Genomic DNA, 15,954 nt, shown 5'->3' on the forward strand with positions numbered 1-15,954 from the left:
CACTGACCGCACAGAAGGGAGGGTGAGTTTCAGGAGAAAAGCCAGCTCGCAGAGGGGTCTTGCCCCTTTCTGCTCCCTGCTGTCCAGATGCCGGGCCGTATCCGCCATCTTGCCTGGTGGAGGCTGAGTCTGGACAGGTGTCCTCAAAAGGGAAGCTTGTCCTCAGAGAGCCCTTACCTCCCTTTTCTCTGCCCTACTCAGCCACCTCCGCACCCAGACCTGCGGGCCCCCAGTGGACAGGAAACAGCAACCCCAGACTTGATGGCGTTGTCACTGGAGAATGGCGGGAAGCAAGATTCCTGCTGTTTTGCCTTCTTCTTGCTGGAGAATCAGTCTGACTGACTAATATACCAAAGTGTGTCCGAGGAACCATTACTCCTCAGAAGACTCACTTTAAAGGAGGGTTACAAGGATTATGGATGTTTAACCCACAGAAACACGTTATTCGGTCACTCAGCTGTGTCCGACTCTTTGCGACCCCATGGATGGCAGCATGCCAGGCCTCCCTGTCTCTCACCATCGCCTGGAGTTTGCAAGTTCAAGTCCATTGAGTCGGTGAGGCCGTCCAGCCACCTCATCCTCTCTTGTCTCCTTCTCTCGCCCTCAGTCTTTCCAACATCAGGATCTTCTCCAGTGTGCAGGTGAGAGCAGTCGGAAAGAAAGGCCCTTCCAGTTCTGACTGATGGTCTCAAGGGACAGAAAGGCTGAGCAGCAAAGAGTGACTTCCTTCTCTGAGCAGCTCAGGTTTTGGGGGAAACAAACCCTCCAGGTCCAGGCATATTTAGGTCCTCCACAACCCTGGAGTCACTGAGTTTGCTTTCCCTGCTCTCCTAAGCCATCCTCACTCCTGCTCCAGGCCCCTGTGGCTATGAGGGTCTTTCAGGGTGTTGTTTCCAGCTCCAGGAAAAGTTGTCCGTTGGGCAGAAAGAGGAGACAATGAGGGTGTGTAAGCCAGAGTGAACCAGAAGTGTGAGCCAGAAGGAGAGCATGGGGCAGAGCTGGGTGTCTCCAGTATGCCCCAGCTGGGAGATGTGGGCAGCTCTGGTCACCTGGCCCTCACTGGTATCAAAGTCCCTGGCAGGGGAATGAGGTTAAACCTGAATCAGAGATAGAAAGGCGGGTAGGTGGCATGGAAGGGAATCAGGAGTCTAGTCCAGCTCTGATGCCAGCTTCTGGTGTGAGTCTGGGCAAGTCACTCTCAGGCTCCTCAACTGAAAAATGAGGAGCTAGGTTGACAAGAGCTTGTAAGGCTTCCCTGGTGACTCAAACAGTAAAGAATCTGCCTGCAAAGCAGGAGACACAGGAGACTCGGGTTCAATCCCTGGGTCAGGAAGATCCTCTGGAGAAGGAAATGGCAACCCACTCCAGTAATCTTGCCTGCAGAATCCCACAAAAAGAGGAGCCTGGCAGGGTACAGTCCAGGGGGTCGCAGAGAGTTGGACATGACTGAGCAACCAAGCACACATACAATTTACTCATTATGGGAGACAAAACTAATGCCAAGTTCAAATCCTGTCCACACTTGGTCTTCAGGTTACACAAATAGATGAGCATTGAATCTTACAATCACAAAATTCCTACATCCATCACTCTTTTCACCTCTAGCACTTCTGAGTGGGGGCTGCAAAGCTCATTGAGACTGTTAGCTAAATATCTGGGAGTCATCCGTTTTTCCTCAGATAGCTAATGGCATGAGCTTGAATGAAAAGCTCCTTCCTCTAACAAGAAATTTTGGGGGTCTGGGTCCAACACACCAAGATTGACCTGCCCTGGGGGGAAACTTGCAGGACGTGCCACTGAGATAATCCAGGATAATCTCTCCATTTCAGTAAGTCCTTCACTTTGCCACCTCTGCAAAGTCCCTTTTGCCATAGAAAGCAACATTCCAGGGACTAGAAGGACATCCAGGTATCTCTGGGGCCCATAATTCAGCCAATGACAGTGCCTATCATAGTCCCCCATGAACAAAAAGATGCCTCAGCTCAGAGGTTTGTTCTGCCCTTTTGCCAGCAACACTAATATGTACATCCAGAGACTCCTGCCTTTTGACCTCACTTACACTGTGCTAGCGGAGAAGGCAACGGCAAGCCACTCCAGTACTCTTGCCTAGAAAATCCCATGGATGGAGGAGCCTGGTTGGCTGTAGTCTGTGGGGTCGCTAAGGGTCGGACATGACTGAGCGACTTCACTTTCACTTTTCACTTTCACACATTGGAGAAGGAAATGGCAACCCACTCCAGTGTTCTTGCCTGGAGAATCCCAGGGATGGGGGAGCCTGGTGGGCTTCCGTCTATGGGGTCGCACAGAGTTGAACACAACTGAAGTGACTTAGCAGCAGCAGCAGCAGCAGCATACTGTGCTAGAGTTACTTCTCCACTGATCTCCAGTAGCATACTGGGCACCTACCGACCTGGGGAATTCCTCATTCAGTAGCCTATCATTTTGCCCTTTGTTACTGTTCATGGGGTTCTCAAGGCAAGTACACTGAAGTGGTTTGCCATTCCCTTCTCCAGTGGACCACATTCAGCTGTGGTCCATGTGATCAGATCGGCTAGTTTCCTGTGATTATGATTTCAGTGTGTCTGCCCTCTGATGCCCCCTAGCAATACCTACCGTCTTATTTGGGTTTCTCTTACCTTGGGCGTGGGATATCTCTTCACAGCTGCTCCAGCAAAGTGCAGCCGCTGCACCTTACCTTGGATGAGGGGTATCTCCTCAAGGCCGCCCCCCTGACCTTGAACGTGGAGTAGCTCCTCTCGGCCCTCCAGTGCCCGCGCAGCCACCGCCTATTGGACATGGGGTAGGTCCTCTCGGCCGCCGGCCCTGGCCTCAGGCGTGGGGTAGCTCCCCACGGCCGCATGCGACGAGTTGACTCACTGGAAAAGACTCTGATGCTGGGAAAGGTTGGGGGCGGGAGGAGAAGGGGACGACAGAGAATGAGATGGCTGGATGGCATCACCGACTCTGTGGACATGAGTTTGAGTGAACTCCGGGAGTTGTTGATGGACAGGGAGGCCTGGGGTTCTGTGATTCATGGGGTCGCGAAGAGTCGGACATGACTGAGCGACTGAACTGAACTGACTGATACTGTGCTATGGCTTCCAAGTTATTTTAAGCTTTCTTAGCAAAATATTTTTCAGCAATATAATAATACTTAAGGAAATAAAGGAAGTACCCCCTTGATTAGAAAGAATATGAGTGTGTGTTAGTTGCTCAGTCGTGTCTGACTCTTTGTGACCCCATGGATTGTAGCCCGCCAGGCTGCTCTGTCCATGGGATTCTCCAGGCAAGAACACTGGAGTGGGTTGCCATTTCCTTCTTCAGAGGATCTTCCTGACCCAGGGATCGAAGCCGGTTCTCCTGCATTGCAGGAAGATTCTTTACCGTCTGAGCCACCTCTAAAGAATATAATAAAATTAAATTAAAAAGCTTGTACTTTGGAGCCACACTGCTCTAAATTTGAGTTTCTGGCTTTATCATCTGTCATCTGTGGATTCTTGGTTAACTTTCTTAATAGTTCTATGCCTCTTGATTTTTTTTTTGAATAGTGGTAGCAACCCATAAGGGCTGTACACTTTAAATTAAGTAGAGACAGTAGTCAGGTGCAGCTCCTGCACATGTCCCACCCAGGAGAAGAGGTGACAGAGGATGAGATGGGTGGATGGTATCACTGACTCAATGGACATGGGTTTGAGCCAACTCCAGGAGATGGTGAAGGACAGGGAAGCCTAGCATGCTGCAGTCCATGGGGTTGCAGAGTTGGACATGACTTAGTGACTGAACAACAGCAGCAGTCCCACCCAGGCCCACACCCTCTGAAATAGAACCTTTCTGTGTCTGTACATCTGTGCCATCTTGTTTTATACTTTTTTTCTCTGATGTAACTAGAAGGGAAATTATGTTGTATGGTGAAATCTCCCTTCTGTATTAAAACTTTTATTCATCTTAAAGACATCTCAGGAGAAAAGTTACTGTTTTTCTGTGATAGACAGTGAGCATCAGACAAGGCAAACACAGTGAAAATGTGGTTTAAGGTCAAGGATAATACCAACTACTCATCTGTTACATAACTGTGTACCTAAGGGCACTGATCTGTGAGTTTCTGGAAATTGAAAACTGCATGGTATTTGTCTTTGTATTCCAAGACCTATCACAGACCACAGCAGTGCATTAGGAGTTCACTAACTTCATTTTCACCTTGTCAACATCACATGCAAGACTCTATGCAGGGACTTTTTAGCACTTGGTTTGTATCAATAAGAATTCAAAGTTCATTTGAGTGTTATGAAAACATGTATCATCTGTTGCAAAATAAATAACTGTAATCCTGAAATAAACCACTAAGGTGGTTTCTTGTAAAGATCAACTATTTCTTTGGTCTGCTCAGCAATTTGCTATAAATAACAGTAAGCCACGCCTTCCCAGGTGACTCAGATGAGAAAGAATACACCTGCAGTGTGGGAGATCCATGTTCAATCCCTGGGTTGGGAAGGTCTCCTAGAGATGGGAATGGCAACCCACTCCAGTATTCCTGCCTGGAGAATTCATGGACAGAGGAGACTGGTGAGCTATAGTCCATGGGGTCACAAAGAGTCGGACACAACTGAGTGCCTAACACTTTCACTTCTTTCAAGCCATTCCTGGTGATATTTTACCTCTGTGATAGACAGCTGTTATCCTTTAAAGTTGGAAAGGCAAATAGCTTGTTACTTTGTTCTCTTGAATATGACTAATGCGTCCTTGGTGGACATCTGTAATGTAAAATTTCACATTACAAAATGATGACTTTCTAGAGTTATCAAATATAGTCTTCACATTAAACCAAGTTTTCACGTTATGATTTAAAGAGCATATAGCTTGAGCATGATTACTGAGCGTACAATACTCTCTCCATAAATATTTATGGGCTGTTTGTTGAATTTTAATACACTGGGCACTGGGCTAAGCAAGGCCCTTGTACATGACATCTCATCTCTACAGAACTCCGTGAGGTAGGAAATATTACTGCTGTTTTACAGATGTAAAACCTACGGCTCGGAGAGATTCATTACCAGAGTAACATAGTTAGTTACTCAGATCTCAAAGCCAATGGTGCCCCCAACCACTTCATTATACTGCTAAGTAGATGAAGATGATACGCTCTGTCTTTGATTTAATAGAACAACTACTTTTCTGAAAAATAAGGAAGATTATTTGTAGAGTAATAGCTTGTGAGTGTTAAGTCGCTTCAGTTAAGTCTGACTCTTTGTTACCCTATGGACTGTAGCCCACCAGGCTCTTCTGTCCATGGGATTCTCCTGGCAAGAATACTGGAGTGGGTTGCCATACCCTCCTCCAGGAGCTCTTCCTGACCTAGGGATCAAACGATACCTGGGTCAGGAAGATTCCCTAGAGAAGGAAATGGTAACCCACTCTGGTATTCTTGCCTGGAGAATTCCATGGACAGAGGTGCCTGGCAAGCTACAGTTCATGGGTTCACAAAGAGTTGGACACAACTGAGTGACTAACACTTTCAGAGCTTGGAAAACTAAATCTAAAAGCCAAATTAGATACAGGATTTCTACGTTCCTTGGAATCAGAACTCAGTTTATGAGAGAAATATAAATATTCAAGTAAAATTTGATACTGTAGTGAAATGGAGAAAAGTTTTTGAAAATTGCTTAATATGTTACCATAATTTTTGAATAGAAATAGCTTCTTTGTATTTCTTTTATTTATATTTGCTCAACACATGTTCTAAGTCCATAGCATGCAACCATATATTTCTTGGCCTGGGTTCTACGGAAGTTCATAATTTTGGCCTTTTTTTATAATAAAATAAAGAGGTCTGTGCTAAAATGTCACTTTTTTGTTTGGTGAATCTACTTTTCATTGAGATATAGCCATGTAATTAAGAAAAACAGGACATATTTCTTACTATAAGAAATATGCTCTTAAAACTCTACTAATATACAAAATGTGTAACACTCAGTGGAGGGGAGTTTGGGAATAAAGATCATTTTAATTTGGATAATGAGTCTGTAATAATGACAAAATTTATTTCAACCTCTTCTTTCATTTAATCCTTCAGCATGTATGTTATCCCACTTTCCAGATGACACAATAAGATTTAGTGAGATCAAGTGATTCATTCAGTTCCAAAACATCTAAAGTAGCAGAGCCAAGATTCAAACTGTAATGTGTGTGACTCCAAAGCCCATGCTTTCCCATTACACTCTATTATTTTTCCTTAGTTAAGCTTACATGTTCCTTTCTGGGAGGATATTAAGCTTCTTTGGGTTTTAGCCTCTCTTGAGCACATGGGAATATTCCTTCCAAGGCACATATGCAGGTTAAGAAGCAACAGGTAGAACTGAACACAGAACAATGGACTGGTTCAAAATTGGGAAAGGAGTACATCAAGGCTGTATATTTTCACCCTGCTTATTTAACTTATATGCAGAGCACATCATGAGAAACGCTGGGCTAGATGAAGCACAAGCTGGAATCAAGATTGCCGGGAGAAATATCAATAACCTCAGATATGCAGATGTTTAGTTCAGTTCAGTCGCTCAGTTGTGTCTGACTCTCCACGACCCCATGAATCACAGCACGCCAGGCCTCCCTGTCCATCACCAACTCCCGGAGTACACTCAAACTCATGTCCACAGAGTCGGTGATGCCATCCAGCCATCTCATTCTCGGTCGTCCCCTTCGCCTCCCAACCCCAACCTTTCCCAGCATCAGAGTCTTTTCCAGTGAGTCAACTCATCGCATGAGGTGGCCAAGGTATTGGAGTTTCAGCTTTAGCATCAGTCCCTCCAATGAACATCCAGGATCGATCTCCCTTAGAATGGACTGGTTGGATCTCCTTGCAGTACAAGGGACTCTCAAGAGTCTTCTCCAACACCACAGTTCAAAAGCATCAATTCTTTGGCGATCGCTTTCTTCACAGTCCAACTCTCACATCCATACATGACCACGGGAAAAAACAGCCTTGACTAGACGGACCTTTGTTGGCAGAGTAATGTCTCTGCTTTTTAATATACTATCAAGGTTGGTCATAACTTTCCTTCTAAGGAGTAAGAGCCTTTAAATTTCATGGCTGCAATCAGCATCTGCAGTGATTTTGGAGCCCAAAAAAATAAAGTCTGACACTGTTTCCACTGTTTTTCCATCTATTTCCCATGAAGTGATGGGACCAGATGCCATGATCTTCGTTTTCTGAATGTTGAGCTTCAAGCCAACCTTTTCACTCTCCTCTTTCACTTTCATCAAGAGGCTTTTGAGTTCCTCTTCACTTTCTGCCATAAGGGTGGTGTCATCTGCATATCTGAGGTTATTGATATTTCTCCCAGCAATCTTGATTCCAGCTTATGCTTCTTCCAGCCCAGCGTTCCTCATGATGTACTCTGCATATAAGGTAAATAAGCAAGGTGACAATATACAGCCTTGACGTACTCCTTTTCCTATTTGGAACCAGTCTGTTGTTCCATGTACAGTTCTGACTGTTGCTTCTTGATCTGCATACAGGTTTCTCAAGAGGCAGGTCAGGTGGTCTGGGATTCCCTTCTCTTTCAGAATGTTCCACAGTTTATTGTGATCCACACGGTCAAAGGCTTTGGCGTAGTCAATGAAGCAGAAATAGATATTTTTCTGGAACTTTCTTGCTTTCTCCATGATCCATCGGATGTTGGCAATTTGATCTCTGGTGCCTCTGTCTTTTCTAAAACCTGCTTGAACATCTGGGAGTTCACGGTTCACATATTGCTGAAGCCTGTCTTGGAGAATTTTGAGCATGACTTTACTAGCGTGTGAGATGAGTGCAATTGTGTGGTAGTTTGAGCATTCTTTGGCATTGCCTTTCTTTGGGATTGGAATGAAGACTGAACTTTTCCAGTCCTGTGGCCACTGCTGAGTTTTCCAAATTTGCTGGCATATTGAGTGCAGCACTTTCACAGCATCATTTTTCAAGTTTTGAAATAGCTCAACTGGAATTCCATCACCTCCACTAGCTTTGTTCATAGTGATGCTTTCTAAGGCCCACATGACTTCACATTCCAAGATGTCTGCTCTAGGTCAGTGATCACATTAGCGTGACTATCCTGGTCTTGAAGATCTTTTTTGTATAGTTCTTCTATGTATTCTTGCCACCTCTTCTTAATATCTTCTGCTTCTGTTAGGTCCATACCATTTCTGTCCTTTATCGAGCCCATCTTTGCATGAAATGTTCCCTTGGAATCTCTAATTTTCTTGAAGAGATCTCTTGTTTTTCCTATTCTGTTGTTTTCCTCTATTTCTTTGCATTGATCACTAAGGAAGTCTTTCTTATCTCTCCTTGCTATTCTTTGGAACTCTGCATTCAGTTGCTTATATCTTTCCTTTTCTCCTTTGCTTTTCGCTTCTCTTCTTTTCACAGCTATTTGTAAGGCCTCCTCAGAGAGCCATTTTGCTTTTTTGCATTTCTTTTCCATGGGGATGGTCTTGGTCCCTGTCTCCTGTACAATGTCATGAACCTCTGTCCAGAGTTCATCAGGCACTCTATCTATCAGATCTAGTCCCTTAAATCTATTTCTCACTTCCACTGTATAATCATAAGGGATTTGATTTAGGTCATATCTGAATGGTCTAGTGGTTTTCCCTACTTTCTTCAATTTAAGTCTGAATTTGGCAATAAGGAGTTCATGATCTGAGCCACAGTCAGCTCCTGGTCTTGTTTTTGCTCACTGTATAGAGCTTCTCCATCTTTGGCTGCAAAGAATGTAATCAATCTGATTTCGGTGTTGACCATCTGGTGATGTCCATGTGTAGAGTCTTCTCTTGTGTTGTTGGAAGAGGGTGTTTGCTATGACCAGTGCATTCTCTTGACAAAACTCTATTAGCCTTTGCCCTGCTTCATTCTGTGTTCCAAGGCCAAATTTGCCTGTTACTCGAGGTGTTTCTTGACTTCCTACTTTTGCATTCCAGTCCCCTAGAATGAAAAGGACATCTTTTTTGGGTGTTAGTTCTAAAAGGTCTTGTAGGTCTACATAGAACCATTCAACTTCGGCTTCTTCAGTGTTACTGGTTGGGGCATAGGCCTGGATTACTGTAATATTGAATGGTTTGCCTTGGAAACGAACAGAAATCATTCTGTCATTTTTAAGATTGCATCCAAGTACTGCATTTCGGACTCTTGTTGACCATGATTGCTACTCCATTTCTTCTAAGGGATTCCTGCCCACAGTAGTAGATATAATGGTCATCTGAGTTAAATTCATCCATTCCAGTCCATTTTAATTCACTGATTCCTAGAACGTCTATGTTCACTCTTACCATCTCCTGTTTGACCACTTCCAATTTGCCTTGATTCATGGATCTAACATTCCAGGTTCCTATGCAATATTGCTCTTTACAGCACCGGACCTTGCTTCTATCACCGGTCACATCCACAACTGGGTATTGGTTTTGCTTTTGCTCCATCCTTTCATTCCTTCTAGAGCTGTTTCTCCACTGATCTCCAGTAGCATACTGGGCACCTACCGACCTAGGGAATCACCGGCCCGGCGGCGCAGACGCGGGAGACGCTGGCCCCGGCGCAACCAACCACGCAAAGAGGCACGGCCGAGATGAGCTACCCTACGCCTGAGGCCAGGGCCGGCGGCCGAGAGGACTTACCCCAGGTCCAACAGGCAGTGGCTGTGCGGGTGCAGGAGGGCCGAGAGGAGCTACTCCACGTTCAAGGTCAGGAGGGGCGGCCTTGAGGAGATACCCCTCATCCAAGGTAAGGTGCAGCGGCTGCGCTTTCTTGGAGCAGCTGTGAAGAGATATCCCACGCCCAAGGTAAGAGAAATCCAAATAAGATGGTAGGTATTGCGAGGGGGCATCAGAGGGCAGACACACTGAAATCATAAACACAGGAAACTAGTCGATCTGATCACATGGACCACAGCCGAATGTGGTCCACTGGAGAAGGGAATGGCAAACCACTTCAGTATACTTGCCTTGAGAACCCCGTGAACAGTATTAAAGGGCAAAATGATAGGATACTGAATGATATGCAGATGACACCGCTCTAATGTCAGAAAGCAAAGAGGAACTAAAGAGTCTCTTGATGAAAGTGAACGAGAAGAGTGAAAAAGCTGGCTTGAAACTCAACATTCAAAAACTAAGATCATGGCATCTGGTCCTGTCATTTCATGGCAAACAGATGGAGAAAAACTAGAAGCAGCAACAGACTTTCTTTTCTTGGATTCCAATATCACTGTGGACAGTGACTGCAGCCATTAAATTAAAAGACACTTGCTTCTTGGAAGAAAAGCAATGACAAACCTAGACAGTGTATTAAAAAGCAGAAACATTACTTTGCTGACAAAGGTCCTATAGTCAAAACTGTGGTTTTTCTAATAGTCATGTACAGATGTGAGAGTTGGACCACAAAAAAGGCTGAGTGCCAAAGAACTGATGCTTTTGAATTGTGGTGTTGGAGAAGACTCTTGAGATTCCCTTGGACAGCAAGCAGATCAAACCAGACAGTCCTAAAGGAAATCAACCCTGAATATTCATTGGAAGGACTGATGCTGAAGTTGAAGCTCCAATACCTTGGCCACCTGATGTAAAGAGCCAACTCTCTGGAAAAGACCCTGATGCTGGGAAAGATTGAAGGCAAAAGCAGAAGGGGGTGGCAGAGGATGAGGTGTTAGATATCATCAGAAACTCAGTGGACATGAATCTGAGTAAACTCTGGGAGACAGTGAAGGATAGGGAAGCCTGGTGTGTTGTAGTCCATGGGGTCTCAAAGAGTCGGGGACGACTTAGTGACTGAAAAACAAACCATGCGTGCCCTAATTTAGGGCAACTTAGTCTTGTCATGTTCTAGCACTGGTTTCCAAAATTTATTAATTCTCAAAACGCTTTTTTCAAACGAAACCTTATAGGAAAGTCCAAGATATAAACGGTGCTGGAAGACAGCAGGGTGAGCAGTGCATTGATAACATGATCATGTAGCCTCCTTCACTGTTTACGGAGCACTCACACTGCACTTCAGAGTCACTCTTCTAACTGGCTTTTACATATATTGTCTTGTTTAATCCTCACAACCACTGTTGTTACTCCCAACTTAAGAACCTGTGGAGGAGTCCACACTTGCTTCAGGGAACAGGAAGTCAAAGGAGTCAGGCCAGGGCTGGTGCAGTTGCTTAGAGACAAGAGGCCTGCTTTATTCTTTCCCCAAACCCTCAGAAGGAGGCTTCTCTCCTTCTGGATGTTGAGTACACACATTTGTTCCAGTGAAGGGACTGAAAGTGAGGTGAAAGAGTTAGTCGCTCAGTCATGTCTGATTCTCTGCGACCCCCATGGACTGTAGCCCGCCATGCTCCTCTGTCCATGGGATTCTCCAGGCAAGAATACTGAAGTGGGTTGCCATGACTTCCTCCAGGGAGAAGGGACCCCGGGATCAAACCTGGGTCTCCTGCATTGCAGATTCTCTACCACCTGAGCCATCAGGGAAGCCATTAATGATCCTTCCACAGGGGACTAAGTGATCTAAAAATTACTGCTGTTGTAGGAGACCCGTGAAGACCCTTCTCCAGATTCAGTCACGACGGCAATTTCCTCAGATCCCAGGCTCAGCAAGGTCCTGTCCCTTGAACTCATCACAAATGGGCTGCTACTGCTTCTTTTCCCGTTTTCTTGCTCCCATTCTGACGTTTTTTTTGGGTTGCTGGTTCACATCCATGATGATCCCAGGGGAAGCGGTTGCCCTCAGAAGCGGTTGCCCTCAGGAAGCACATCTTCATGATCTTCAGAAACCATGAATATTTCTGGACTTTTCACATACAAGATCTCATCTAATTCAAGCTTCAGAGATGTTTTCTGTTTAATATTCAATGACAGTAATAGCAAAGATGTAGTTATGATGAGCCAGGCACTGCTTCAAGAGCTTTACATACAGTAATCTTCCATGAGGCCCGTCATCCCCACTGATAGATGAAGATCTAAAGTGCAGAGTGCTTAAGGGACTTACTGAAGATTGCATGATAGGAAGGAGTAGGACAGGCAGTGTGGCTCTGTTTTTATCCACGACATTGCCTCTAAAAATTTAAAAATATTTTATAGACTCTTCCGAGTCCATAGACTGTAGCCTGCCAGGCTCCTCTGTTTATGGAATTCTCCAGGCAAGAATACTGGAGTAGGTTGCCATTTCCTTCTCCAGGGGATCTTCCCAACACAGAAATTGAACCGGGTCTCCTGCATTGCAGGTGGAATCTTTACCAACTGAGCTATGAAGGAAGCCCATAGGTTACAATAACAAATATAAAAACAAACTTAGTTGAAAAATATTAATAACCTTAACATTCATACTGCCTAAATATGCTTATCTAAATTTGCATCAATGCTCTGATTTCTCATCCAAATATACTAAGGCTAATTGTCACTGTTGTATTTCTAATAACCAAGATATTCACAATTAATGTACTTGACATATGACAGAGGAGCTGAGTTAATGTGATATCCTTTTAGCAAATGAGTTTCTTTTTTATTTATTTTATTGAAGGCAAATTACCTTACATTAATATATTGGTTGGTTTTGCCACACATTGACACGAATCCGCCCCGGGTGTACATGTGTTCCCTTTCTTGAACCCCCCTCCCACCTCCCTCTTCCCCATATCCTCCCTCCAGGTCATCCCCGTGCACCAGCCCCAAGCATCCTGTATCATGCGTCGAACCTGGACTGGTCACATATGATAATATACATGCTACAATGCCGTTCTCCCCAATCATCCCACCTTCACCCTCTCCCACAGAGTCCCAAAGACTGTTCTATATGCCTATGTCTCTTTTGCAGTCTCGTATACAGGGTTAAAGTTACCATCTTTCTAAATTCCATATATATGCGTTAGTATACTGTATTGATGTTTTTCTTTCTGGCTTACTTCACTCTGTATAATAGGCTCCAATTTCATCCACCTCATTAAAACTGATTCAAATGCATTCTTTTTGATGGCTGAAAAATACTCCATTGTGTATATGTACCAAAGCTTTCTTATCCATTCGTCTGCAGATGGACATCTAGGTTGCTTCCATGTCCTGGCTATTATAAACAATGCTGCAATGAACATTGGAGTACATGTGTGTCTTTCAATTCTGGTTTCCTCAGTGTGTATGCCCAGGAGTGCGATTGCTGGGTCATATGGCACTTCTATTTCCAGTTTTTTGAGGAATCTCCACACTGTTCTCCATAGTGGCTGTACTAGTTTGCATTCCCACCAACAGTGTAAGAGGGTTCCCTTTTCTCCACACCCTCTCCAGCATTTATTGCATGTAGACTTTTGGATAGCAGCCATTCTGACTGGTGTGAAATGGTATCTCATTGTGGTTTTGATTTGCATTTCTCTGATTATGAGGGATGTTGAGCATTTTTTCATGTGTTTGTTAGCCATCTTTATGTCTTCTTTGGAGAAATGTCTGTTTAGTTCTTTGGCCCATTTTTTTGATTGGGTCCCTTATTTTTCTGGAATTGAGCTGCAGGAGCTGCTTGTATATTTTGGAGATTAATCCTTTATCAGTTGCTTCATTTGCTATTATTTTCTCCCATTCTGAAGGCTGTCTTTTCACCTTGCTTATAGTTTCCTTTGCTGTGAAGAAGCTTTTGATTTTAATTAGGTCCCATTTGTTTATTTTTGCTTTTATTTCCAATATTCTGGGAGGTGGGTCTTGGAGGATCCTGCTGTGATTTATGTCGGAGAGTGTTTTGCCTACGTTTTCCTCTAGGAGTTTTATAGAATCTGGTCTTACATTTAGCTCTCTAAACCATTTTGAGTTTATTTTGGTGTATGGTGTTAGGAAGTGTTCTAGTTTCATTCTTTTACAAGTGGCTGACCAGTTTTCCCAGCACCACTTGTTAAAGAGACTGTCTTTTCTCCATTTTATATTCTTGCCTCCTTTGTCGAAGATAAGGTGTCCATAGGTACATGGATTTATCTCTGGGCTTTCTATTTTGTTCCATTGATCTATATTTCTGTCTTTATGCCAGTACCATACTGTCTTGATGACTGTGGCTTTGTAGTAGAACCTGAAGTCTGGCAGGTTAATTCCTCCAGTTCTATTCTTCTTCTTCAAGATTGCTTTGGCTATTCGAGGTTTTTTGTATTTCCATACAAATTGTGAGATTATTTGTTCTAGTTCTGTGAAAAATATCGTTGGTAGCTTGATAAGGATTGCATTGAATGTATAAATTACTTTGGGTAGTATACTCATTTTCACAATATTCATTCTTCCAATCCACAAACACAGTATATTTCTCCATCTATTAGTGTCCTCTGATTACTTTCACTAGTGTTTTATAGTTTTCTATGTACAAGTCTTTTGTTTCCTTAGGTAGATATATTCCTAAGTATTTAATTCTTTTCGTTGCAACAGTGAATGGAATAGTTTCCTTAATTTCTCTATTTTCTCATTATTAGTGTATAGGAATGCAAGGGATTTCTGTGTGTTGATTTGATATCCTGCAACTTTACTGTATTCATTGATTAGCTCTAGTAGTTTTCTGGTAGAGTCTTTAGGGTTTTCTGTGTAGAGGATCATGTCATCAGCGAACAGTGAAAGTTTTACTTCTTCTTTTCCAATTTGTATTCCTTTTATGTCTTTTTCTGCTCTGATTGCTGTAGCCAAAACTTCCAGAACTATGTTGAATAGTAGTGGTGAGAGTGGGCACCCTTGTCTTGTTCTTGACTTTAGGGGAAATGCTTTCAGTTTTTCACCATTGAGGATAATGTTTGCTGTGGATTTGTCATATATAGCTTTTATTATGTTGAGATATGTCCCTTCTATTCCCACTTTCTGGAGAGTTTTTATCATAAATGGATGTTGTATTTTGTCAAAGGCTTTCTCTGCATCTATTGAGATAATCATATGATTTTTATTTTTCAGTTTATTAGTGTGGTGTATTACATTGATTGATTTGCGGATATTGAAGAATCCTTGCATTCCTGGGATAAAGCCCACTTGGTCATGATGTATGATCTTCTTAATGTGTTGTTGGATTCTGATTGCTAGAATTTTGTTAAGGATTTTTGCATCTATGTTCATCAGTGATATTGGCCTGTAGTTTTCTTTTTTTGTGGGATCTTTACCAGGTTTTGGGATTAGGGTGATGGTGGCCTCATAGAATGAGCTTGGAAGTTTTCCTTCCTCAGCAATTTTCTGGAAGAGTTTGAGTAGAATAGGTGTTAGCTCTTCTCTAAATTTTTGGTAGAATTCAGCTGTGAAGCCGTCTGGATCTGGGCTTTTGTTTGCTGGAAGATTTCCGATTACTTCCTCTAGTTCCATGCTTGTGATGGGTCTGTTCAGATTTTCTATTTCTTCCTGGTTCAGTTTTGGCAAGGTGTACTTTTCTAGGAATTTGTCCATTTCTTCCAAGTTATTCATTTTATTGCCATATAATTGCTGATAGTATTCTCTAATAATCCTTTGTATTTCTGTGTTGTCAGTTGTGATCTCTCCATTTTCATTTCTAATTTTATTGATTTGGTTCTTCTCCCTTTGTTTCTTGATGAGTTTGGCTAGTGGTTTGTCAATTTTATTTACCGTCTCAAAGAACCAGCTTTTGGCTTTGTTGATTTTTGCTATGGTCTCTTTTGTTTCTTTTGCATTTATCTCTGCCCTAATTTTTACGATTTCTTTCCTTCCTTCTACTAACCCTGGGGTTCTTCATTTCTTCCTTTTCTAGTTTCTTTAGATGTAGAGTTAGGTTATTTAGTTGACTTTTTTCTTGTTTCTTGAGGTGTGCCTGTATTGCTATAAACTTCCCCCTTAGCACTGCTTTTACAGTGTCCCAGAGGTTTTGGGTTGTTGTGTTTTCATTTTCATGCATTTCTATGCATATTTTTATTTCTCTTTTGATTTCTTCTATGATTTGTTCATTATTCAGCAGCGTGTTGTTCAGCCTCCATATGTTGGCATTTTTAATCGTTTTTCTCTTGTAATTGAGAT

Source organism: Moschus berezovskii, chromosome 16 (genome assembly GCF_049115385.1).
Source record: "Moschus berezovskii isolate FMDL1 chromosome 16, NW_MosBer_1.0, whole genome shotgun sequence".
In the NCBI taxonomy this organism is placed as follows: Eukaryota; Metazoa; Chordata; class Mammalia; order Artiodactyla; family Moschidae; genus Moschus; species Moschus berezovskii.